A 26791-nucleotide genomic window follows, 5' to 3' on the forward strand; every position below is an offset into this window, starting at 1 on the left:
TGACCAGCGTAATTTTTCCCTAGACTGATGTTAGTCTGGTTTTAGAATAAGCATCTCCAGTCAATCATAAGAGGCTGATGGCTATCACCTGCTGTCGCTTAACTTTGTCGTCTGCTCTTCCCATGGTCTGTGTGTGTGTGTGTGTGTGTGTGTGTGTGTTCTGGCAATCATGCCAGAATAAATTGTTCGGTTCCTGAAGTGTATTTTACTTCACGGCATCACTCTTCTTCGAACAGTCCACACGATTTGCATAATAATGGTCGCACGTGATTTTTTTCGCTGTTTTTTCGTTTATATATCATTGAATTTAACGTCCGGCTTCATGCCATACACAGGATTTGCTTCCGTCGTACGCATACGTTCGCTCACAATGTAGGCCAATGGATCAGCAAAACTATGAGTACAGAAACAATTTTGCTTCGAATAAGTACTGAATTGAAACTCTGAACTGTGTAATAGAAAGCTGACGCTAACAGCACGGAAGACGACAGAGAATTTACAACAGCAACAAGTTTTGACTATTAGAAACGTTTAGGCGTTTGTTTCGTTGTTTCATCTTGCATGGAGAAATATAGCGTCAGAAGTGCCAGGAAAAATAATGAACGGCAGCCCTATGAGTGAGAGAAAGCTGACACTATTACAAAAGTACTCAATACTTATCAATGCCAAATTTTATGGTAGTCTAGGACGGACGCTACTCTTCTATTTTCTACTACCTAATATAGTGTCACGAGGAGTATGAAAAATCCCGCGATTGTGCGCATAAAGAAAACTGCGCATCAGACATTCAGCAGAAGTTCGCAGCACAGGAATAACGTTACTGCCATCCACGGCAGCGCACGCTCAATAAATTTCTGCACTAAAACTTTTCAGTCCACTTTGATATGAGAAATCAGAGCATGCCACAAAATTATAAGCGCGAGCCATCCTCCGCTTTCACTAGTGGCCTCTGGCTAATCGGCTGCTACAGCGCGGTCCATCGCTTACCCTGTCAGCTGGAGCGCCGCAGATCGACATAATTATGTTTGAAAAACCGCTACGCCGCTATTGTAAAAATATCTTCTTATTCAAGAAGCTGCAATGGCTGCTTAAGATACATGAATCGACTAACGCTTACTATTGGTGAAAGTAATGAAGCTTGCACCTGCGCCACTATTATATACGTGCCTTTATTCGACTACAGTACTCGTGTTTTCAACGGCGGGCAAGGCAAGCATGCGGATCTTACGAACAGATGTAGTTTTGTGAATTGGTTTTTTCCTGAGATTTTTCTAGCGCCAAAATTATCATAAGTTATCATAGTCAATTTCGCACTTGATGCCTTAATATCCTTCTGCATATTTTCTATTGAGTCTTGTTCGCTCGTCAAATTACTAGAATACGTTTATTTAAGGTGATCCCATAATAACGGATTTATGGAGTCGTCAAGTGGAACACTGGCTAATGCTTGGTTGTTTATTTGGTTGTTTATTTTTTTAAGTTCTTGGTTTCTCGCTGCGCGTGGGAATTATTGCGTATTTCTTTTCAGCTTCGCGTGAAAACGAAGCTAGATGTAACGCAGTGGCGAAAGCCGCTGCGGCCGTGAAGTCAGCAGCAACAACAACAGGAAACGTGAGGTTCTAGAGTCAAGGAGGCCTCACGCAAGCGCTCGCCATCTTGCGGCAGAAAAATTTCAGTATAAAACGCTCGACCGTGCCACAGCGCCTCAGTCACAACTCTCAGTATTTCCACGCTGCCGTGCACGCTTTGAGCAGGAAAAAGCTCCAGTAGCACGTCTTGGAAGCAAGAATCAGCTGATCGCTGCGCCCACCTTTCAGTGTCCGATAGGTTCCCTCACACTGCCAGTCATCATGCATTCTACTACAGCTCTCCTCGCACAGGTAAGTGCATTATGCCCCAATTTACTTGCTGCGCCGATGGTTAAGGCAAGTGCGCAAGCGTATACATTTTTTTTACTTGCGCATTGAGAGAGCAACCCGATTGTGTGGAGCCGTACACCTACCGACTCAGGTGTATATGTTCACAATTCCACCTTGGAGGTCGTAGCGTCAAAGTGGAACAATATTTGACCTAGGTTGCTTGACGGTTGCTCTGATAGCGTGCAAGATGCGAATTTTCGCTGATTAGAGTGTATTAACTACTTTCAGAGAGCGTGAAATTGGTGGGTAGCAGCGCGCGCTTTCGTCGTCTGGTCTAGATCGCGGAACTTAGACAACATACTTAACCGCAATCCGGCACTAATGGCAGGTCACCACTTCTCGCACTTCCTTTTCTGAGCGAATATATTTGCTACGGTAAGCCAGAAGAGCCAGAAGGAATGCCACCATGTAAAGCAAGGGCATTTTACCAATTACCATTGTTCTCCAAGCGGGCAGTGCTAGTATTCATAAAGTGTACATTAAAAGCCAATCGCGTAGGCGGAAGTACGAGTACAAGTGACGACCTCTTTTTACTAAACATGGTAAAGAGGATGAGATCTAGAAGCACTGGCCCATCCTATACGTGGCAAGCAAACTTATGCATAGCGCATCTCTAATCTTCTATAAACATTGGGAAGGGCGAAGCTGTACACTAAACATGGAAAATAGTTTCCTTTGCTCTACAAGGACACATGCCAACAAAATATTAGGCAAGAAGTGTGTGCATAAGCCCCGTGGTAGATAGCAAATCATCTTCTGCAGATACGGCGGTGCCGGTTATCCACCACCATAAATGAAACCATGCCACATACAACGCCTTTTGAAGCACACGGAGGGTAGTTTTGCTACGCGTATAGCAAAGTAGCAGCATCTTCTACCACAAAACCCATATGCAATAAAAGCAATTCTGCTGTGATACCAAATTAATGGACACTCAAGGTGGATAAACGCCATCGTAGTGGACGTCGCAGTGAATGTTCGTAGAAGTCCAAGTGCGGTAACATCGCGGCCATGCCTGGTGAGGCGAGAAGGAAGGTTGCTTGCTGGGGCAGCGTCTTCTCGCGCCCGCACGGGAGGAAGGCGGGGAGTGTGCGTGACGACTTGTCTCGCCCGCAAGGTGGGAGCAGGGAGACGTGTACGCGTTAGGAGTGGAAGCGGTAAGGGCGACAGAGTAGCGCGCGTCTTCGCTTCTACTGTGGCGGCCGCTGCGCACAGCCCCACCGGCCGCGTCGCATCTTGCAGGTAGTCTGTGGTTGGTTTGAAGGCTAGCGGACAGCTTCGCATACGCCGTGTTCTTGCCAGCCTGATTCGCTTTGAAGCGAAAGGCATCCATGAAGTGGAATTTGCTGCTGCTGCTGCTGCTGCTGCTGCCGCCGCTCTTGAGGATGCCAGGATTCAGAAAGCGAGTGTCCGCGATCATCGGCTCGTGTTTGCTTGTACGCGCGTGACACTGTGCACATTAATTTAGTTCAAAAGCTAATCTTTATCGCTGTTTATAGAGCTAATAACACTACTAACGTTACTGCAGATAGCTGTCTCATAATTTTATATCGCAAGAAATGCTTCGCCTTTAGGGCTAAATTGAGGTGATTGTTTTCTATCTCTCGCGTGAAAGTTGCGTGATCCAAACTAGGAATTTTTGATAGAAAATCGACATAAGGCTGTCACGCGTGTACGCTGCTCTTGGCATTCTACCCTGTCGCACGCAAGATAAACCTTGACAAACTGTTGAGAAGATGGCAGCGCCCGCCAATGTGAGTGTCATCAGCTTAGGATCAATTTTTTCGCTGTATTTTTCTGCTCGGGTCATTCATTTCCAAATGAGTTTTGCACTTCCTTTAGATTTGTGAGCTTAACAGCATGGTGTAAGTGACCCTAGGTGTTCTTTTCACGATGTCTTCGTTATTAGCCCGCTGCACGCTTCACAAAAAGGGCAGCAGTTGACCTTCGAGATGGGGTGAGGAACTACGTTAAGCTTCGCAAACACCGCTATTTCCGAGGCATACTGCCCCATATTCTTGCTTGCTCTTTTTCTTTTATATAGATGGCGCCAACACCTACACCTGCTTAGTATGCCTGTATAGCAGGTGGGACTATCGATGCACCCTTCAGTTGCTGAAACACAAGAAGACATGTAAAGCGTAGAGAAAAATCAGAATGCCCGCGGCTAGGCGAAGTGTCGTGTTCGCATCGCGTGCCATTTGATAAACAAGCGATACGTGGTTGTTTTACATCACTATATGCTAAGTCAGGACAGTTGGAGAGAGACCACAAAAGGAGTAAACTGCAAGTGCAAGATAACGAAGCCCCTGTGGCCACGGATAGGCTTGACACAGTGATGCAATCGTTCCACCAATATCGAACGGCGGTGGAATTATCCTCATATTTATGCCCATTTACTTGTCTATCACTTTCTACTAATTTACATTCCTATGACTTATACCGCTTTCGCTAGCGTTAACAATCCGCTTGGCTAAACTAATTAAAAGGGATGGTTAACGCCACGTTGTGCAGCATACCTAATGGTAACATTATAGGAACTGATCTGCGATTTTTCAGCTACTCGTGGTTTCCATGGTTTCCGTGACTATGGGCGGCGGTCAGTTTGGATTTGGCAGCGGATTTGGCGGTGGACTTGGTGGCGCCTATAGCACTTCCTATGGCGCCACATTCGCACAGCAAGCACAGTATTACGTGAGTACCTCCATACGCATATAAAATACAATAGCGTCGTTTCTTCGTCGCTGTGAGGCCACACGCACTAGAAAAGAGTTGGTGTATAGCTGTAGCTTCTACCAAAAGGTGACATACAACGCTTTGGGTAAATGAGGCAGGTGGCTTGTGTGGTGCCTCTTTCCTATGCTGAATTATACCGCGATATTTAGTCGCCCTTTCTGCAGGAAACCATGTGCCTTTGCGGCGACGGAATACTAGTCTTCGCGCAAGAAGTTGCAATTACCTTTCTTGAATCAGCAGTTATGTATAATTTTTTTTGAGGACGTGAAACTGTTCCCTGAACCTTCCGCTTAACATTGTGTGCCTGGTTTTTCATTAGAACGTTACACTAATTCTTCAAGCAGTGCTGATTAAAATTAAAAAAAAATATTCCAAGGGTAAACAGCAGCGCGAGTAACGAAACAGCACATAAGCTGATGTTGCACAGCTAATATCGTGACGAGAATAACCCTCTGCACGCACCCGTTGCATAAAGAGAAGAAAATTCTCATGAGGCATTGCTGAGTTAAGTCCAGTAAAATGACAAACGTTGTCACTTCCAAAAAAGAAACGCAAAATAATCTCCATGTTGACTTCCCTAAAAGGTGGCATAAATGTCATTAATGATCTCCCGATCTCTGCAGCCTGCGATTAGTCGTACAGTTGACATGTGAACACTCTGCCTTGTGTAAGGAATTAATGAAACCACAATGCGGTTTCACGGTCTGCCAAAGAGTTGCCGCTGCAGCAGTTGCAAGGTGTCAGACGGGAAAGACTTATGTATGTCCCATTTTTCTAAGCAGGGCGTTGATAACGGTCTAATTTGCTAATAAAAATCAGCTACTGTTTTGCGAAATAATGGTTAGTTGCATTTCCACCAGACATGCTTCGTGCCGGCCCTCATAGGACCACCGGTGCTAATAATTTTCAATGTGCAAAGACAATAACAAGCATCATATCTTTTGTGGGAAACACAGGTAATCAAGAAAAAAAAGCAGGCAGGGAGGTCGCGAACATCATTCGACATCAGGAACTGACGTTGAATTTCCTGTGAATACTGTGAATACCTGTGAATTTCTTTGGAAATTCCTAATCAACGTGCAAGCTTAAGATGTGTGTATATTTTCTACTTGTAATACTTAGCAATTGTTTTAATATGCATCGAGAAATAATAAATCATGCTGCGTTAAAATTAAGTTCACTGAGCCGCGATAGAAAGTTTCTTTCAGAAAGATGCCTAGCAGCAAGCAACGCCTTCAAGCTTGAAACCGCATTTTTGAAGAAGCTTGGTGCACAAATGAAACATTAGATACAAATGACATTGATCATCACATTATCTTTGTCCTAAGCTATAGGCATGTCGCACTCATCTCAAATCTCCCAACGCAGCCAGCGCAACCGTACAGCTTCGGCTACAACAACGTCGACCAGTACGGCACCAGGTCCTACCGCAAAGAACAGGGTGACGCCTCTAACACCAAGACGGGCATGTACGGCTACTCGGATGCCAACGGCGTCTTCCGCCAGGTGAAGTACATCGCTGATGCTGGCGGATTCCGCGCAAAGATTGACACCAACGAGCCCGGAACCGCCCCTGGAGCCAGTGCCGACGCGGTCTACAATGCGAACCCTCTCCCCGCTGGCCCGCAGTACCGAATCATTGGTGGATCCTCCCCCTTCTCCTCTCCGTACACGAGCGCCTCCAGTTCTGGCTTCGGTTACGGCCGTCCTTGGTCAGGATAGTCAAGTGCGTGACATAGGGAAGTGTTTGTTGAATATTTGACCCTGCTTCTGACGATGTTCCCTTGTCGAAGGAACAGGCTAGTCTGCCGTTGTCAGAAGCCGTGGCGTTTCTTATGAACTCTACAGTTACGACTGTATACATGCAGGTTAACGAATCTTAACTGCGAATAAAAGTTTGCTTCAGCGATATTCAAGTGCTCCTGCTCGTTTTCTTTTTGGGACAATTAAGGTATCTGTACGGACTCTGGGAAGCTCGCGGAAGCTCGCGGAAGCTCGCAGTGCGTTGCGACTTGCGATAACCCAAAACGGCGTAAGACATTCGCAGTCTCTCGGGAATGTGTCTCTAATTTCGCCATTTCAATAGGCCTTGTGCATGCCTAGCTCATAGCTGTACGCCACTGGTTGACAAGGACACGGAATTCGCGTGAAGTACTTGTGTTACTTCGCATTCCGCCAAATAAACTTTCTGCTCACATCCAATTCACTTTTTTGCAACTTTGATCATAAGGGTACAACTGAGCATACCACACTGATGTTGGTGGTGCAGATGACGACACTACACTCGTGAAGCTGCATGGCGAATTACAGAAAAGCATCGCCTACAGAATCTCTGCCTTTGCTAAGGCTGAGTGCAACCTTAGGATCACCGAGTTGGAATGCCTAGAGCTGCCACCGACAAGTTCGGAAAACGTTGGTACGGCAAGAAATTCAGGATAATCATTGCCGACCACTGTCTGGCTTGGTTTTAGTAGACCACTCTACTAGTCAGTTACCTCACCGGTCGTTATGACTTGAAGAACAGGACTTCTTACAAACAAGTGTAGTCTCACGTACAAGAAACAGTTGTTTATATTTCCTGTGTATTCGCTACCTGGAATGCAAAGCGTTTAGTCAACCTGTCGATAAAACGCACGTCCGATGCTATCGTCACTGGCTATGACTACTCCATCGCCTTCAATGGATTCTATGCGGTTTCAGCAGGCGTGCGTTCTTTGAAGTAGCAGTACCCTTCTTGGTAGGCATCGGTTCCATACCAGTCCCCTCTCACGTGCTCAAGTGCACCTCGATAAGGCTCTTCAGCTAATATCTCGTTTCTTTTTACGGTGCGCAGATATGTTTTAACAAAGTCTGGGCTCCCTGCTTCAGGATTGATGCGAACGCTTTCAGCAACATTCAACATAACGCTTTTTATCGAACGTTAGCAAACAAATGTTTGACAGCTTTCATTAGAATACTCTCTCTCACTAATTCCTATTCGTCCCGTAAGTCGAAGGTGACCTCAAGGGCCTGAGCATGGTACTCGGCCGTCTCCTCGAGGTGACGCCGTTTCCGCCGAAAGACGTGGTCCTGCGCGACTTGCGCGGGGCACTATGCTGCATCCCGGCGAAGTGCTGCGGCACCTCTTTAGTGCGGGAGATGTGCAGCGAATTTGCCACACTCGCGCGGAAACGTGTCAGGGTCCGATTGCATTGTTTGCTTCAGTGCATCCCGTCGTGCTCGGCAGCGTCATTGGGGATATATATATATATATATATATATATCAAGCGATGGTGCAGCACTTTTTACAACGTCTACGCGGGCCCGTACACAGGCTGCATGTTAGACAGTACTCAACATATCAAGCACCCGAGATTGTCAGACACAGGTAACACCTTGAAATACGGTATTACTGCCATCGGGGCATATCAGCAAATGTTAACACACGTGCTGGCTAATTTTGTTATAGGAATGCTATGAATGCTAGCAATCCAATGCATAAGCTCCTTAGGAAGACATTGCATTCCCGCAAGAAAAACACTCACATATATATATATATATATATATATATATATATATATATATATATATGTATATATATATGTTATATGTTTGCATATTTGACGTTCCTTAACACAAGAAACGTAAGAAAAAAATTATTGGGCATATTAATGCTACTTTGAACGCACAAGGAGGTTAAATAAAAGGACAACATCGCATCCGTCTGGCTACTGATTTGATATTTTCCTTTCATTTAATTTCGCTCTTTATCGTTTGAGGAGAGGCTGTTCTTGAGGTGGAGGGTCGTCGTTTTATAGTGAGTGCATGTGTACCCTGCATGGTAAAAAGGACATAGAAAGAACAAAACGTCGCAATCAACCACAGAAAGACATATTGTATCACTTGCTGCAGAGTGATTTGGAGATGTTACAGCTAGTTCGGCAGAAAATTAATGTTCACACAATGTTGTTGAGAAACCACTGTGAGGTTTTTGAGCGCAGCAGTAACTAAAGTACGAAGAAATTGCTCTTGGCTGTGCCAACATGCAGCGTGCATCAGCTTGGGTGTGTTTACAGGTCGTGAAGTACTTCGGCTGTATCGATTTCCACTCGGAAAATGACAGCAGTGTCTCATTACTTAGCGTGGAAATGAGCATAGCAGTACTCGTGTACCGGCAACCCAATGCATGGCCGAGACATCCAAGTGTCAAGCACTATAGAAAATTTGCATCAGTTACCGGCGTAGTTCTCGTTTATTTCTAGCCTACTATGTCATGCCTGCGCTGGCGTCTGGTATGGTGGCACAAATCCCAATGAAGAAATACACCACACCATGTCTGATGTATTTTTATCGTTTACACTAGAGAGCTTCTTTCAGAGGGAGGGGCCAAGTTGATAAACAAATGTATAATAGCTTGATGAACAATACTTGCATAAAAAATTTATTAAATAAGCATGGCGACTGCTATTCCGTGTCATCAGAGAGCGTTCTTTGTCGTGCAAGCATATTGTGCGCTGGTTGACGCACGTCCCATTTTCCGATGTGGTATTCCTCACTAATTTTGTTGTAGGAGTCGGTCTCCACAGGTGAACAGAATAGATAAACGATCTAAATATGACGCACAGTTTGACAAGTGGGACGAGCACACTGACCCTTGAGTGAATTATGGTGCTCTCCTAGACGCATGCTGAGGCACCGGCTAGTTTGCATGCGTAACGTACATTTGACCAAATATACATGTGATCAAGAGAATAGACTACACTACCTCTTGAGGACACAAGTTCAGTTTTGGGTATCTTTAGCTAAGCCAGCCTCCACTGCCTGGATGTCCTTACCAAATAACATGTGGAGTGCTAGGCACATATATTTCTAGCAATGATAAAGCACGCAGTGCATGCACAACGATTCATAACTGCACTGAGAAAGGCAAGAAGGCAAGTCAGGCTTCCTTCGTTAAAGGTACCGCTAAATTTGTCCAGTGTGTGTCAGAGGCCTTGTACTAAATTCCTTTCATATGTGGTCAAATGTACATAGGGCAGACTGGCCAGTGCCTAAATATGTAGCTATGAGATCACGATATTTCACTCAAAAGACCAGTATGCTCGGCAGACTTCACCGTGCATTGCTGCAGTGGGGCTTCAGGCCTGATTGACATCGTCTGTCTATTTTCACCCACGGATGAAAATTGCCAGCAGAAATCAGCCACGCATACCACATATATAACAAGATGTGTGAGCCGGTCCCCATTATCATTAGCGTCCTTTCTAGATGACAAGGGATAGAAATAAGCCTGCGCCTGTTTACTTACTTTTTCAATTCATATACCGTTTATCGTGATTCCATACCTTTGTATTACAACTTCCACCTTCTTTCTCAAATAGTGCACAATACAAGTACACATCCAGGGATGTTTTTAAAATTCTTCCATCAACTTAAACAGTCAGTTGTTAGCCGATGTCATGCTGTATGGTCTTCCTTCCTTCCCTGTGTAAATTTTTTCCGGAAAAGTTACATGAACTGACCGACAAACTCAAACCAACAATACAAGTTTCACCTAGTGGACACGGCTGGTTCCCAGAAATACACAAAAACAGTGATGAGTGTCTGATGGCATCCTGTAGTTTGTGCAAACACACTTCGACATTCCTGCAGTAGACATAGGCACACAACTGCTACAATGCCTCCATAAACATATCCACGAAGGAAAGCGATATCCGACTTTTTGGATCACGTACGTTTAATGAATACATGAAATGTCCATTCAGATTACACGCCGTGCTGTTGCAGCTATGGCAACGGTTTATTATGTGGACATTATAATTAAAAAAATTAAATTATGGGGTTTTACGTGCCAAAACCACTTTCTGATTATGAGGCACGCCGTAGTGGAGGACTCCGCAAATTTCGACCACCTGGGGTTCTTTAACGTGCACCTAATTCTAAGTACACGGGTGTTTTCGCATTTCGCCGCCATCAAAATGCGGCCGCCGTAGCCGGGACTCGATCCCGCGGCCTCGTGCTCAGCAGCCTAACACCATAGCCGACACTATTATGGGTCACGGCTTCATCCCTACACAAATAATAATGTGTTCACATAGCTGCGGCACAATAAGGCTGTCATATTGTGAACACACGAAAACAATGCGTGCACTAGTGCAAGGTGGCAACAGAGCACAAAGTCGAAGTCAATGATGAATGGCATGACAATAGGAACGCCATTGCTTCAACACAGCAAAACCTTTAACACGCACGCAGGAACAGCAGCGCGTTACAAGAAACTTTTGTTTACATAACTATTCTAGAGTTTCTTTCATGACTTAGTTTAAGTAACTTTCCCCTGTCATGTTTAGTTACGTCAAAGTTGTGGCAACGACCCTTGTCTTGATAAGAAGCCTGTACCAGGAGCAAGTTGTGATTGCTTACATTTTTTCCCTAATACTGCTCGTAAACCGAAAACCTTGTAAGCAGAAATTATTTACAACGTCGAATCATTTATACGCGAGGAAACGTCGTTCCAGTTAGAATCGGCCCAGAGGCAGATGAGTCATTGTCATGCAATTTCAGCAGAAAAGCGTGAGATCGCGCACAGGCCAGCATAATGAACACGATTATTTCCGCACGTAATCTTTCCCGTAAGAAAACGCTTACAAATAGGGTTTTTTAGCAGTGCTACGGAAAGTACGGCATGCGGTACGATATTACCGTTGCGTCTTACCAGTACCGCGTCGACCGAAAACGTTTTAGGTGTGCAGGTTGCTCGACACGGAACGGTAATATGACCATGATGATCGTGTCTATTGCAAATTAAAGGTGCTGCGTGCCGAGACCAAGATAGTTACTTTATATATATGTATTTATACATATACATATATGCAGTGCAGAATTGAACATGCTCTCAGGAGCGGGGGAAGCCTAAAAACAGTGAAGAAGAAACTAGGAATTGGCAAGAATCAGATGTATGCGTTAAGAGACAAAGCCGGCAATATCATTACTAATATGGAGGAGATAGTTCAAGTGGCTGAGGAGTTCTATAGAGATTTATACAGTACCAGTGGCACCCACGACGATAATGGAAGAGAAAATAGTCTAGAAGAATTCGAAATCCCGAAGGTAACGCCGGAAGAAGTAAAGAAAGCCTTAGGAGATATGCAAAGGGGGAAGGCAGCTGGGGAGGACCAGGTAACAGCAGATTTGTTGAAGGATGGTGGACAGATTGTTCTAGAGAAACTGGCCACCCTGTATGTATGCCTCATGACCTCGAGCGTACCGGAATCTTGGAAGAACGCTAACATAATCATAATCCATAAGAAAGGGGACGCCAAAGATTTGAAAAATTATAGACCGATCAGCTTACTGTCCGTTGCCTACAAAGTATTTACTAAGGTAATTGCAAATAGAATCAGGAACACCTTAGACTTCTGTCAACCAAAGGAACAGGCAGGATTCCGTAAACGCTACTCAACAATAGACCATATTCACACTATCAATCAAGTGATAGAGAAATGTGCAGAATATAACCAACCCTTATATATAGCTTTCCTTGATTACGAGAAAGCGTTTGATTCAGTCGAAACCTCAGCAGTCATGGAGGCATTACGGAATGAGGGTGTAGATGAGCCATATGTAAAAATACTGGAAGATATCTATAGCGGCTCCACAGCCACCGTAGTCCTCCATAAAGCAAGCAACAAAATCTGAATAAAGAAAGGCGTCAGGCAGGGAGATACGATATCTCCAATGCTATTCACAGCGTGTTTACAGGAGGTATTCAGAGACCTGGATTGGGAAGAATTGGGGATAAAAGTTAATGGAGAATACCTTAGTAACTTGCGATTCGCTGATGATATTGCCTTGCTTAGTAACTCAGGGGACCAATTGCAATGCATGCTGACGGGCCTGGAAAGAGAAAGCAGAAGAGTGGGTCTAAAAATTAATATGCAGAAAACTAAAGTAATGCTTAACAGTCTCGGGAGAGAACAGCAACTTACAATAGGCAGCGAGGCACTGGAAGTCGTAAGGGAATACATCTACTTAGGGCAGGTAGTGACGGCGGATCTGGATCATGAGACGGAAATAATCAGAAGAAGAAGAATGGGCTGGAGTGCGTTTGGCAGACATTCCCAAATCATGAACAGCAGGTTGCCGTTATCCCTCAAGAGAAAAGTATATAATAGCTGTGTCTTACCAGTACTCACCTACGGGGCAGAAACCTGGAGGCTTACGAAAAGGGTTCTACTCAAATTGAGGACGACACAACGAGCTATGGAAAGAAGAATGATAGGTGTAACATTAAGGGATAAGAAAAGAGCAGATTGGGTGAGGGAACAAACGCGAGTTAATGACATCTTAGATGAAATCAAGAAAAAGAAATGGGCATGGGCAGGACATGTAATGAGGAGGGAAGATAGCCGATGGTCATTAAGGGTTACGGACTGGATCACAAGGGAAGGGAAGCGTAGCAGGGGGTGGCAGAAAGTTAGGTGGGCGGATGAGATTAAGAAGTTTGCAGGGACGGCATGGCCACAATTAGTACATGACTGGGGTTGTTGGAGAAGTATGGGAGAGGCCTTTGCCCTGCAGTGGGCGTAACCAGGCTGATGATGATGATGATATATGCAAAACGTCTATAAGCCTTTGACTAGCAGTATTTAATTTTGCTGCCAAGCCCAAATCTTGTTTTATGGTTACGGGCATGCACACGTGGTTAGCCGGTTGGCTGTTGGGTCACTGCGACGGCTCACTGTACGTGGTTAGCCTTCTGCAGGACAGCGTTGCAAGTCTGCGTTGTTTTGGACGTTTTCTCTTTGGGCACCGCATAGGTGAAGTTGACTAAGTGCATATGTCACATCGCGGCCTGTTCAGCGACGATCTCATACTGCGCTCTCTGTCACGCAGACAAATAGGCGACATTCACCTCCTACAACCGGAGTCAGAGCCTCGCCGTAATTTACACGACCGCGGTTTTCTGGATGTGGAGACGATAGACAGCGATGAGTTTTACCACCTGTTTCGCTTTCGAAAGGTGGGCTTGGGAGACCTTGCATCGGCTCTGCTGATTTTCGAAGAGGTTGTCACTGCCCAGCTCGTCCGGGTTCCAGGTAACGAGGCGCTCTGTATGACACTTCGACGCCTGGCCTACCCCAACCGTTTGTGCGAGCTGGAGCTCTTGCCTAACAGGCACAGCTCTGTGCTGTTAAGCGTCGTGCCTTCAGTGGTAGCTCATATGGAGCACTACTTCGACCACCTGCTGGCTGAAAGGACTATGCACAAGTGGCTAAACTTGCCCGCCGTCGAGAAATTCTCCGAGGTGAGTCGGCCTAGTAAAACTCCTTCAAGCACGAATCACGATGGCTTGTCGATACATGAGTCACATTTACGCAACTTTATTCGAAGGCGTCGGCCACTCCATAAACAGAAGTGCATTATGATGTTTATTTATTTCAGATACTGTCAATCCCAGCGGGATATTTACAGGTTGGGCATATATTATACACTCACAAATAGCGATAAAAACAGGTTTACATGATTTCAACAATATTTGCAATTGACACAAAGCAGATTTACACATATGGTAGGAAATAAAACAAGGGTACATTTCATTTGGCAAAAGGGGGTGAAATTACGTAGGCAAATACAATGCTCATACAGATTTCATTTTACACAATGACTTGAGTGGTGTTATTTCCGGCTAACGTAATCTAATTATTACACAACAGCTCTTCTACAAGGGTTATAAATTTCGGCAACGATGTGTTAGTCGTTATGAAGGGGCCCAGGCTATTCCATTCTCTTATTGCAAGAGGAAAGAACGAATATCTAAAACAGTCAGTGCGAAATGCATATTCTTTGAGTGTTAATGAATGCTTATGGCGGGAAGGTCTGGTGTCAGCTAGGGATATATACAACGAAGTATTTATTCGTAATGCATTGTGTATCAATTGGAACAATAATTTTAGTCTTGCTAGCTTGGCGCGGTTTCGCAGAGTAGGAATACCGGCTTGTTTTAGCAGTTGGGTAGGTGAATCGCTATTCTTGTATTTGTTAAAGATGAATCTAATTGCCTTTCGCTGCACTCCTTCTAGTTTGTTAATAAGCTGTTGTGTATAAGGAAACCAAATTGTGTTACCATATTCGAGAACTGGGCGAATAAATGCGTTGTATGATAGCAGTTTAATTTCCGGTGGCGCAGCTCGAAGTCTTCTTCTGAGGAAGAACAGCCGTTTTAAAGCAGATGGTATGATACTGTTAATATGAGATTCCCATCTTAGGTCATGTGAAATGATCAAGCCAAGATATTTAAGCTCATGAACTCGGGTGAGCGGTATATTATTGATTGTGTATTCGAAGTCTGACCTATGTTTTTTGCGGGTTATAGATAAAAAGGCAGTTTTTTTTAATGTTCAGCTCCATCTGCCACTTTTTACACCACTTCACTACCTCGTGAAGGGCGCTGTTTAAATCAACGTGGTCATTCATAGAGTTAATTTCATTATAAAGAATGCAGTCGTCGGCAAAAAGCTTCATTTTAACGCGGATGTTAGAGGGTAAATCATTAATAAATATAAGGAATAAAGTGGGAGCAAGGACACACTCTTGAGGCACCCCCGATGTAACTGGTACAATGGAAGAAATTTCATTGTTAACAACAACATACTGAAACCGGTTGGTTAGGTAATCTTCAATCCAATTGACAATAGAACCATCGCCTAAAGTTGTTTTCAGTTTGCTGATTAGTTTTCGATGGTTTACTCCATCAAACGCCTTTGAAAAATCTAATGCTATTAAGTCAACTTGTTTTTGATTATCAATGCTTTGGGATAAGTCATGCGTTACTTCAAGTAATTGGGTTATTGTTGAAAGTCCCCGCCGGAAGCCATGCTGGATAGGCGATAATATTTCTTCTTGCTCTAGATAGTTCGTGATATGCTTTAATATGATATGCTCTAATAATTTCCCTACAGTGGACGTTAGCGATATTGGTCTGTAATTACCAACATCACTTTGGTTCCTGCTTTATGAACGGGGATTACTTTCGCTATTTTCCATTCCTTTGCAAGGCTACATGTTGATAAGGATTTGTTAAATATTAGATGTAGATATTTCGCGTTGACTTCGGCATATCTTTGAAGAAAAGTGTTGGGAATATTGTCCGGGCCGTTTCCTTTTTTTGTGTCTATTGATAGTAATAAGTTCAGGACTCCTGACTCAGTTATCGTTGGCATGCCTAGTGGTCTCTGGTTGTAGTGATTCACCTCCGGAATGCGACCATCGTCAGCAGTGAACACAGACTGGAAGTATGTATTTAATGAATTTGCAAAACTTAAATTTTGTTCCTGAGAATTGAGAGTGTTGCTTTGTTTTGGGGGGCTAAGATACTTCCAAAACTTTCCAGGGGAATGCTTTAAAAAGTTAGGAAGCGTAACTGAAAAGAAATGTGCTTTCGCTGTACTAATCTTTGCTTTCATTTCATTGATAGCACACGTGAGTTTACGTTTATGTTGAGGGCCTTTTTTGTTTTGAGCAATTGTCTTAGTCGCTTCACTTCGCTTTGCATGAATGCCATCACGTGTTATCCATGGGTTATTTTTATTAGTTTGTTTGGTTCTTATTGGAATATAGTTATTGATGCAGTGGGATACAATGGCTTTAAATCGTCCCCATATTGCGTCTATATCAGTGTCTGAAGAATTAGCGAGTTCTTCAAATGACTGATACTCCAAAACTAAGTAATTAACTATGCTTGAGTCGTCAGCTTTTATAAAGTCTGGATAACTAGTTTGGGAAATAGACAGATTTGTTGCGGCCTGAATGGGAGTAGTGCATAATGTTAATTTGTGATCTGATATTCCATCTAGCACTGCTAAGTTAGTTTTATTGATCGAAAAGTGGTTGCTCAGAAAGATGAGGTCAAGAATGTTGGATGCATTGCCTTGAACACGTGTGGGCTCGTTGACAACTTGTGACAAGTCAAAACTAAGCATAATATCAAAAACAATTTCTGAACAAGGAGAGCGATAACTCATGGTTGGCCAGTCGATATCAGGAAGGTTGAAATCCCCGAGAAGGATCAGCCGGGATTTTGGTACATGAAGTTCCATATACTGATATAATGATGTCACTTCGCGTTCATCAGTCGAAGGGCTACGGTATATACAACCGACACTGATAGACGTTGCACCAAAACTAAGTTTGCAAAAAAGTGCTTCAGCATTTTCGACTTCTGGTAAGATAGTGAAAGGAATCTTTTTATTTATTAGTAAAGCAACTCCTCCTCCTCGCGTTAATCTGTCTTTGCGCACAATCACATAGTCGGGTGGGGCTATTTCTTTGTCCTGTATGTCATCTGTAAGCCACGTTTCTGTAACCGCCATAAAGTCGGGCTCTAGGCTGATAAGAAGAGACTCTAGTGCATTAAGCTTATTCAAGATACTACGCGCATTTACGTTTGCAAAGGTTATTTGTTTCGTTTTTGGGGCGGTCGGGGGCGTAGGTGTGGTCTAATTCCTTCCTGGTTTTTTTGGCCTTTACTGGCATTTGTCTGTGCCTTTACAGGTACCCGGCAGTTCTTTTCTTCATCCCACTGGAACAATTCTCCGTTGATTCGGACTTTATCGTAAAGGAGCGCCACCTTTGCACCGGAATCTTTCATTGATTTTACACTAACCCACAGTTTTTTTCCTTATGTCGCGTACTCGGACAGAGAAATCTTCACTGATCGCGTATTCAGTATTTTTAAGTTTGCGACAGTTTTTTAGCACGAGAGTCTTTTCACGGAAGTCAAGAAGTTTAAGTACTACAGGCATGGTTTTCTCGCGTGAAGGTTTTCCTATCCTATGAATGCGTTCAATGGCGACAGGTTGAATTTGAAGAATGTTCTTGGCAATGCTTTCATTAAAAGTTTGTTCAAGGCATTCGTTGTCTTCTTCTTCAACTTCTGGAATTCCATAAACTAAAAGATTACACCGTCTCGAGCGATTTTCCAAATCATCCAGTTTTAGTTCAAGCGAGGAAACAACCTTCTGCAGGTTGGTGACCTGGTTTATGCAGTCCAACATTTTTTGGTCAAGGGCAGCCATGTTTTCCAGTTTCGTTTCAATTGATGTTAGTCGATCCTCTTTAATGCTTTTTATGTCTCCGGCAATCGCCTGGAGCTGTCTGGAGATCTGTTCAAGGTCTGGGCCGGGGTTTGTTTCGACGTCTCCAGCCAGTAGCAGTAATTCCGCCGCGTGCATTGCCAAATCACACAGTATAGGACACAGCAGCCTTGGGCACGGCAGCATAACAAGGAACGGATCATTTGAGCGAATACATTTGCCGTAACGCCTTACCTGCACAAGATAGACGAAAGGATTAAGAATCCGCATCGTGCTGTTGCTGCCGTGCCCAGTGAAGTGCGTGCCGGTCCAGTCCCGCTTTAAGTAGCACCGAAGCGCCACCTGGTCCAAGCTGGGAGTCCCGTCAATGTGTGGCGTCCCTGTCGACTTCCGGTGGAAGACGAAGGTTTCGATGACCGCTGTCGTCGCAGGGCGGAAGGAGCCGGAGTGGTTGCCCAGCCGCACTATCATGCCCTGCGTCATGGGGCCAGAGCCGTCCCGTGTCGTCGGTATCACCAGGGAAGTAGAAATCAGCTGCACAAGATAGACGAAAGGATTAAGAATCCGCATCGTGCTGTTGCTGCCGTGCCCAGATGTTGGGTTGTGCATTGCCTAATTATTCATCATAATCACAGTATATTCCTTTATCACAATTGTATACACTGTATATCATAATTACAGTGTATTACTTTACTTGAATATGCCTCAGTCATCTGGAGCCCTCATCAGAAAGAAATGACTACAAAGTTAGAAAAAGTTCAACGTCGTGCCGCGCGCTTCATATGCTCAAAGTACCGCCGTTTAGATTCCGTTACACTGATGTTGCAGTCTTGAGAACTGGAAACACTAGAAGTACGAAGGCAAAAAATCGTCTGAAAGTGTTTTTTAGATTACTACATGGACAGTTAAAAATCAACAAAGATGAGTATGTGCAGCTTCCAGGAAAACGAAGCAGTCGTGTTAATCATCAATATGTTTTATGCCCATACTTTGCTCACAGTGATGTGTTCCGATTTTCTTTTTTCCCTGCCGTGATTGAACTCTGGAACGCGATACCAAGCTTTGCGGCAGATGTCAGTGATGTTTGTGAATTTGAAAAATTCTTAAACATGTATTTTTACGATTCCGCTGCCGCTTGATGCACCTGTATATATGGTCTGCCTGTATTTAAACCCTCCCTGTAAGAACACTCAGCAGAGGGTTGACCAGTATGAAAAAATAAAAAAATAAATAATATCTTTTGTGCAGTCAGTAAAGTTGCTTTTCTGCATAACATTCAACAGCTCGAAGTACATGCAGATGTTAAGCATTACGAGAAATGAAAAGTTCCCTCGAGCGCGGCACGTTGGACGCGCCATCCGATACCTCGGCCTCACGGCCACTCGATCGAAGTCAAGCCCAGTCTGCATCGAAATTCTTGAGTGAGATTCGCTTTTTTGCGTTACTCGCTGCATGGAGCCAGTCACGATCGAGAAACTTGTAGTTCCTTAGGCAGAATGGTTGCCTGTAACAATATGCAGCACATGGAAGTAAAAGGATGCCGGGGGCTCATTACACCCAAAGTTCGATGCACGTTGCTTTTTATTTGCTACCACTGGACATGTTGGGCAAAACAAATGGCGACACCAGTGTGCACAATATGCGCGAAGGAAAAAAAATTAAGCTTAATTTTCTTGAGGACCTCGCTCAAATAAGTCAGTTAAGCTGTTTCACTTTGTCTGCTTCCATTTTTAACACATCAGAGAAGATGTACGTCAAAATGTGCTGGTTGCACATTAGAAAAATTGGGGAGGGAGGGAAGGTGGGTATGTTAGTATTGCAAGTGAGGAACTCACTTTGACAAGGTGTGCTCACTTTACCACCCTTAATTTCTATGCAACAACACATCTTTTCAACCTTCCTCCTGTGCTCAATTTTCTGCTGTTATTCTTTTTCTCAGACTGTCAATGCAAAGGGTGCCCCACTTGATAATTGCTAGGCCTTCATCGATGGGACGGCACGTCACATTTGTCACGCAACGGTGGACCAGCAAGAGCACTATTCAGGGCACAAGAGGCACCACGTGCAAAAATATCAAGCTGTGATGTGCCCAAATGGCATAGTTTGCCAACTGGATGGGCCTTTCAAAGGGCGACGTCATGACGCGGGTAAGTGCATGCGATCCAAGAGCTCAAGAAACTGCGTGCATGTAGTTGCAGAGGTAATTGAACCTCCGTGTTAATTTATTTCCAGTGTGCTTTCAGACATTGGTTACCAAATTTTCCAATCTTTTTATTTATTTTATGGCAAAGTAGCTGCTTTCATTTATGATTACTGAAAGCTCTGAACTAAGTTTGTTGGCGTTTGAAGAGCTCATTGGTTTTATTTTATGCTTGTACACATCAGGCTTGCTGTACAACGCCACAAGAAGTGCATATCTTCATGGTTTGAAACTTGACCCTTAGGTTGTTGGCCTTACAGTCCAAATGCATGGAATGATCATAAAACAGAGCCACTTTTCAGCACATGAGTCAAGAATAGTGCATTACTGTTGCATGAGAATTAGTGTGGCAACCACAGTCTTGAGACAACCTAAAATGTCAAGTGAAAATAGAAACAGGGAAACGGGCATCGAGTTGTGGCAAATTTAATGCAGGAAAACTTCATGTCTGCACGTCTGTCGTGCTTTGGCTGTAGCAATAAAGCTATCGCACAGCGTGGAGAAGGAATGGGGCGCTTTATTTCGGCAGGAATAAAGCAGTTGTTGCAGTAACTGTGTACTGGCAGACCTGCAGATTGATCATTCAAATATACATTCGTCTTCTGCGAATTGACATCTTGACAAGCACAACAGCTTGTTTCTAAACAACAGACCGGACAAAATGCCACATGCGAAATGCAGTGTGTCTTCCAAACAAATCAAAGACTGTTTATTATTTGCAAAGGTAGTACATACTGGGTGAAATATACGGAAGGAGGTCCCATAGCTCATAGCTGCAAGGCGACCTGTTTTGAGGTGCATTAAGTGAGTGAACAATAGTGAATACACATTAGCAATGACTAGTAAGCACAGCTATAAAACATAATTCATATACAACAAAATAGTAGCAGTAAACATGAGGACCATCAACTCAACCTTCTATTAGAAACAGGATTAGTTTTTTCTTAAATGTAACGTAGCATCTGCATAGCTTTAAATCATTAGGCAGGTGATCTCAAATTATTTCAGCTGCCAATTGGGCTATGATTTTCCTAGTTGCTGCATACTTCTGGTAGCAAAGTTCTTATTTAAAGCATGCTATTTGAATCGTAAAGGCATACATTTCATATACATTAATTGCAATGAAGTTGTTTATATTCTTAAATGGCATCATAATTAGGTATAGTGAACCATAAGTCATAGCCATAAGATTTAACCATAAGCATTCACACAAGGATTTAATGTTCCCGAAGCAGTGCAAGGGCGTTGGCTTATAAAGAACCCAAGGTGATTAAGTGGCTTTACCAGATGGACACGTATTACACCAGGATGATACATAGTAAGTAATATGACTGTGAATGAATGTGTAGTACATTGATAGTAACGTAGGGCGGCTGTAGTATTGGCGCGTTTATTAGGATTATTAGCCCATAGGCCATTTTTTGGTACGCGCTAAATCAGTATAGAATATTTTACGTTGGAGTTTAAAATAACACATAGGAAGGAACGTTGCTTAAGAGCACATAATGTAAGTTTTCAGAATGTCATTGCTAGAGAGTAGGCTGAAGTTTAAAAGGTAGAGTTAAAGATCGTAAATGTAGTTTTAGATTTAATAATCTGGATAGTTGAGATTCCACGATTCTGTCAAATTGTTGAGCTCTATAAGGTATGTAGTTTAGGAAAAAATTGATGACTCTATTCCTACTACTGTCCTGTCATCTGCATAGAGAATAGGTGTGGAGTTAAAGACAGTTGGCGATATCGCTAATATAGATGAGAAAAATTTCATGCAGAACTTCCTCAGGTAGCTCTCTAAGTATGCGTAAGCATTGTGCCACTTGCTTATCTCCACGCAGCCTGGTGTCATTATCAGCATTATGGAAGTTCAACTGACCAGTCTAAACTCTTATCAACTTTCATTGATTGTTCGCTGCACGTCTGATAGCGAACATGATAAGACAGGTTTAATTAAGATAGAGTTCATTACAGCACATAAACACGCGATCATGGGTGTTAATTACGCCACTAGAATCCTCAAACATTTCTGGGAGTCAAACTGACGGCATTTGGTGTTACTTAACTGATGGGTAATTGAGAAAAGGTGTTGCAAAACCATTACTACATTTGCTGAGGAGGATAAGCAGTGTTTTATTGATGGCTTTGATGCTCGTGTGGAGCTTGTTCTTTATTAAAACATATGATGTTCTGTGCTGTATTGGTGATTTGAATGAATGCACGCACTATTCGCCACACTTAGCTGAGTGCTTGCAGCCTCTGCCTCACATAGGTATGAGCCGTTGCATTTCTTTTGTGCTTAAAGGCTATGAACCTTAGCTTAAGGGGGTTTGAGCCATTCACTGCCTTATGTGACATATTTCTCATTGGGTCAGCATAGAAACGCGTTTGCACCTAATAGAAGCGGTCCACTTGTAAAGCCTCTAAGTAAGCTTTTTGTCGTAACTTTGCAGTTAGATATTACTCCAGGAATACAAACAGTTATACCCCTTTTAAGCGGGGAAGGTAAAGGCACTTATGGGGACAGGACTTTGAGTGACACTTTAGGCGACGTGGTGCTAAACGCAAAAAGAGAGCGCGCTCACTGTAAAAAAAAGGCGACAGACTAAGAGCGTGTTTTTTGAAAGTGTAGATTAAAAAAAAATCTTCTAAAAAGTTACTGTTTTACGTTGTGTTATAGATACCACCCAAATTTTATTATTTTGTTTGCAATATTGAATGACCCAGTTAGCTTTATAATTGGTCAAGATGGCTTTGTCTGCGCTCAATATTTGCTGACCAGACGTGTTTCTCTTGATCCCTGGAATCAACATAGTTCTACTTAATAATGTAATAGTTGTTTTAGTATGTGAATGTAAAGTGCATCACCACTGTTTCTGCACGATCTTAAAAAAACATTCTTGCATTTCAGGCATTCTTAAGGAAACCAAGCTCTACGAGAACTTTGAGAAAATCACAATAGGCAGGAAGTTTGTCATTTATGGCGACCCAGCCTATCCTTTGCTCCCAATCCTATGCAAGCCATTTGGATGCACTACCCTGCAGCCTTATGAAGCATCCTTTAACAAGGTTATGAGCAGGGTGCGACAAGCTGTGCAGTAGGGCTTTGCAAAGGTTGCCACAGAGAATGCTTTTGTGGACTTCCTCAAAAACCAAAAACTGTCACATCAGCGAGTGGGACGCATTTACCGTGCGGCAACCCTTCTTGCCAACTGCCATACGTGTCGGTATGGCAGTCAAGTGGTTGACATTTTTGGTTGCCCCCCGTCACTTGATGAGTATCTGGTACCACATTCCATATGAGATTTCAGCGCTATAATCCCTTTAGAATACTTGAGCAAATGCCCTTAGCATTAACTTCTGCAACAGAGCATCAATGAGAAGTCAGTGTGGTCTATTCAAATACCATTTCAGAAACCTTGCAACGCTTGTTTTGAGCCAAGACTTAGTTTACGAGAAGATTGCATCTGAAGGGCCCGAATACCTTTTTGAATATTAAGATCTCCCAACACCCAAATTGTGGAGTGGTGACGTTACATACACCATCACCGCCCTTTGCTACCGTCGGTGAGTAAGACGGCACCCGGCAGACGGCGGTACTGAGGCAAGGCAGAGCAGTGGATTTGCCACTGCAGCTGCTTTTTGGTAAAGTGGCGTAGACCATTCGGGAATCCCGCAAAATCACGTGGAAGGTGAATTCTCTGCTACTTGTATTTTGTGCGACTTTCGCAAGCCAGCAAAACTAGCACAGCACTATGCGATAACGAAACTACTGAAACGAGAGAGCGTGGGCGGGGCAGAGTCGAGCGAAAACCTTTCGACCGCCCCTGTCATTGTCAAGGGCAATCTGAATTATTTCTTTTTTTTTTTCTAAAAATGAAATGGAACTGTACAAGTAGCACTAATCTATTACTTTATCTTGACTCAATAGTTGCCTTTAGTGTTCATTTAAGTGCACGTAGACAGCGGATGTTTAGCTATGTTGCATCATATAACCTTCGAAGACCAGTTATGTTGTTGGCTGGTTTACGTTTGAAAGGGGTTGCAGTGCCGTCTAATGGTGCTGAATAATATTGTTCGATCGCTGAACCTTTCCTTCAACAGCACACTGGCATCTGCGTAGCATGATTCGAATGTGGGCAAACACGAGATCGCTGCTGCTGCATCAAATCGTTGAGGCAGATGGTGTGTTCACGTTTTTCCCAGAAGCCTGTCCACCTATTGAGGTCCCCCTTGAACGTTGTGAGAAGAGGTTTATTAGCGGCCTATTATGTACAGGGCACAGCGACCTGCATTGGCGAGGCAGCCCGAAGCACCATCCAAAAAGGCGCCGCAACCAGCAATGCGAGCATAGCCGAGCTGTGCGTTTTAGCAGGGGAATAGCGAACCAGCTGGGTCCTGTTCCTGCGTGCAGCACCAGTGTCGGTGTTAACCCAGTAGGACCGATGCTCATCAAGTGGGGCTTGTACTGTCGCTTTGCACTTGAAGTCTGTCAACCAGACATCTCAGTAGAACAGCTCCGGCAGATAACAGACTCCGTGACGTCTCTCGAAGTCTTTTCTTTGACGTTTCCGGTACTGTTCCTCGAACTTCCAAAGGCTCTCTCGATCCGGCAGTTGGGGTGTCAGCTTGTTGGAACTAAGAGGAAGCTTGGTCAGAACTGAAATAGTCAGAAGAATAAGAATGTGATGGGGTGCGGTTGACAGGCATTCTCAGATCATGAACAGCAGGTTGCCATTATCCCTCAAGAGAAAAGTGTATAACAGCTGTGTCTTACCAGTCCTCATGTACGGGGCAGAAACCTGGAGGCTTACGAAAAGGGTTCTACTTAAATTGAGGACGAAGCAACGTGCTATGGAAAGAAGAATGATAGGTGTAACGCTAAGGGATAAGAAAAGAGCTGATTGGGTGAGGGATCAAACGCGAGATAATGATATCTTAGTTGGAATCGAGAAAAAGAAATGGGCATGGGCAGGACACGTAATGAGGAGGGAAGATAGCCGATGGTCATTAATAGTTACGGAATGCATTCCAAGGGAAGGGAAGCGTAGCAGAGGGCGGCAGAAAGTTAGGTGAGCGGATGAGATTAAGAAGTTTGTAGGGACAACACGGACACAATTAGTACATAACCGGGGTAGTTGAAGAAATATGGGAGAGGCCTTTGCCCTGCAGTGGGCGTAACCGGGCTCATGATGATGATACCCATTCTTCAAAAGAGTCGACCTGTAAGCTAGAAGGGGCAAGTAAGGGTCTCTCGGCTTTGTCATGGAAGTCTTGGTTTTTACCGCAGCCTGAACAAGTCCATTGCTCTTAGAATAGTGAAGGCTAGAGGTGATGTGCTGGAAGGTGTAGTCCTGAGCGAAGCGTGAAAACTCAGTTCAGGAAAACTGCGGGCCGTTGTCGGAAACCACTTCCTCGGAAATCCCGTGGCGTCCAAAAAATGACATGCAGTGGTTGACCACAGCTGCGTACATAAGTTTACCGAGCCGAATCAGCTCGGGGTATCTTTAACAATAATCTTCCAATAAGTTGTGCCACTCGTGCGACTCGCAGAAACTTTCCGTCTGGACTATGCAGCTGGCGAGGAGGAGCTGAGAGAAAAAGTGTGTCCTTGAGTGTCTGGAATACTTGCTTCGGGAGCACTGTTTCGTCGGTGCCCGTGCCAATTTTGAAATATACTGGCTGACCTTGAACGAAGACTGGCCTCTCGCGTTACAGCATACGACGTCTTGATTACTCCGTAGAATCCTGCTTCTGAGTTGATTTGTTGTGTTTCGACACAATTGAGGCACCGCAAAATGTATACGGAGGCGTAATCGCCCTTTTACCGGCATTTCCTGCAGACTTGCGAGCGAGTTGCGCAAAGAGTACGAAGGTGACACCCTTGACCGCACCAACGGCACGGTTTTTGCATGCTGTTTTTACCGGAGGATGAAAATGGCTTGCTTGCACCACGTAAATAACTGCCGCGTTTGTCCTGTTTCGAACTACCCGAAGTGGATTGGGGAACGGATGCAACTTTGTTCACACATGGCACTTCCTGGCGGAGCTCGCCTCGTTGCTGATGGACGCTCTCAATCTCGCGGATGGAAAGAGCCTTCTGAAGAGTGAGGTTTGCGTCGAGCTATAGCCTGGTGGCTAGCTGCTTATCTTTTATCCGAACTACGAGGCGGTCACGCACGAACTCTTCTCGAAGAGCGCTAAACTCGCAGTCTTTCGAAAGTGTGTGAAGCGCAGTAACGAAATCACTCTGGTGTTCAATCTGGCTCGTTGAAAGGTTACGTTGCGTCGCAGAATAAAGTATTTGTCGAACTGCTCCACGACTGCATCGAATTTCTTGAACTTCTCTGCAGAGAGAGCCAAAGTGGCGCAGATTTTCTCGCCTCGCTTGCCCATGATGTAGAGTAGCGCGTCTACTTGGTGCTTCTCGGGCTTTATGCACAACCTTGAAGAGGTTCGGCAACGTTCAAATCCTTGTTTCCACTGCGGCCACTTGTTCAATGACGAAAAGTTGAAGGCATCCGGCGGTTGAATTACGAATGACGCCATGGCCTCGAACGTTAAGGATTCGCGTTGCTTGAGTCCTGAGATGTGCGTATAGGAAGCAGGTCACCGGTGGCGTTTCGTTGCTGGCATCGTTTACATGGAGGAGGAAGAGGAGCCGATGTCCGCTGGTAGAACGTGTTCTTCTGGCACCATGTTGCAGCCAGGAAGGAAGAGCGAAACGGCCAGACGAGGAGTCGCGTACGCACATGTTTAATGGTGTCTCAGATATGTTCTAGTTCAAGAAGAAGAAGAGCACGCCCTGCCAGATCACCGACCGCGCGCCGTCACGGGGAACTATGTCTCCCTGACTTCAATAGATGGCA

At 44.2% G+C, this 26791-nt stretch overlaps 1 pseudogene; it reads left to right on the forward strand.

The window, feature by feature from the left end:
* The first annotated feature begins 4508 nt into the window (after positions 1-4508).
* LOC142570623 (uncharacterized) lies at positions 4509-23225 on the forward strand (annotated as a pseudogene).
* Positions 23226-26791: the final 3566 nt, after the last annotated feature.

The sequence above is a fragment of the Dermacentor variabilis genome, chromosome 2 (assembly GCF_050947875.1).
Source record: "Dermacentor variabilis isolate Ectoservices chromosome 2, ASM5094787v1, whole genome shotgun sequence".
Taxonomy (NCBI): Eukaryota; Metazoa; Arthropoda; class Arachnida; order Ixodida; family Ixodidae; genus Dermacentor; species Dermacentor variabilis.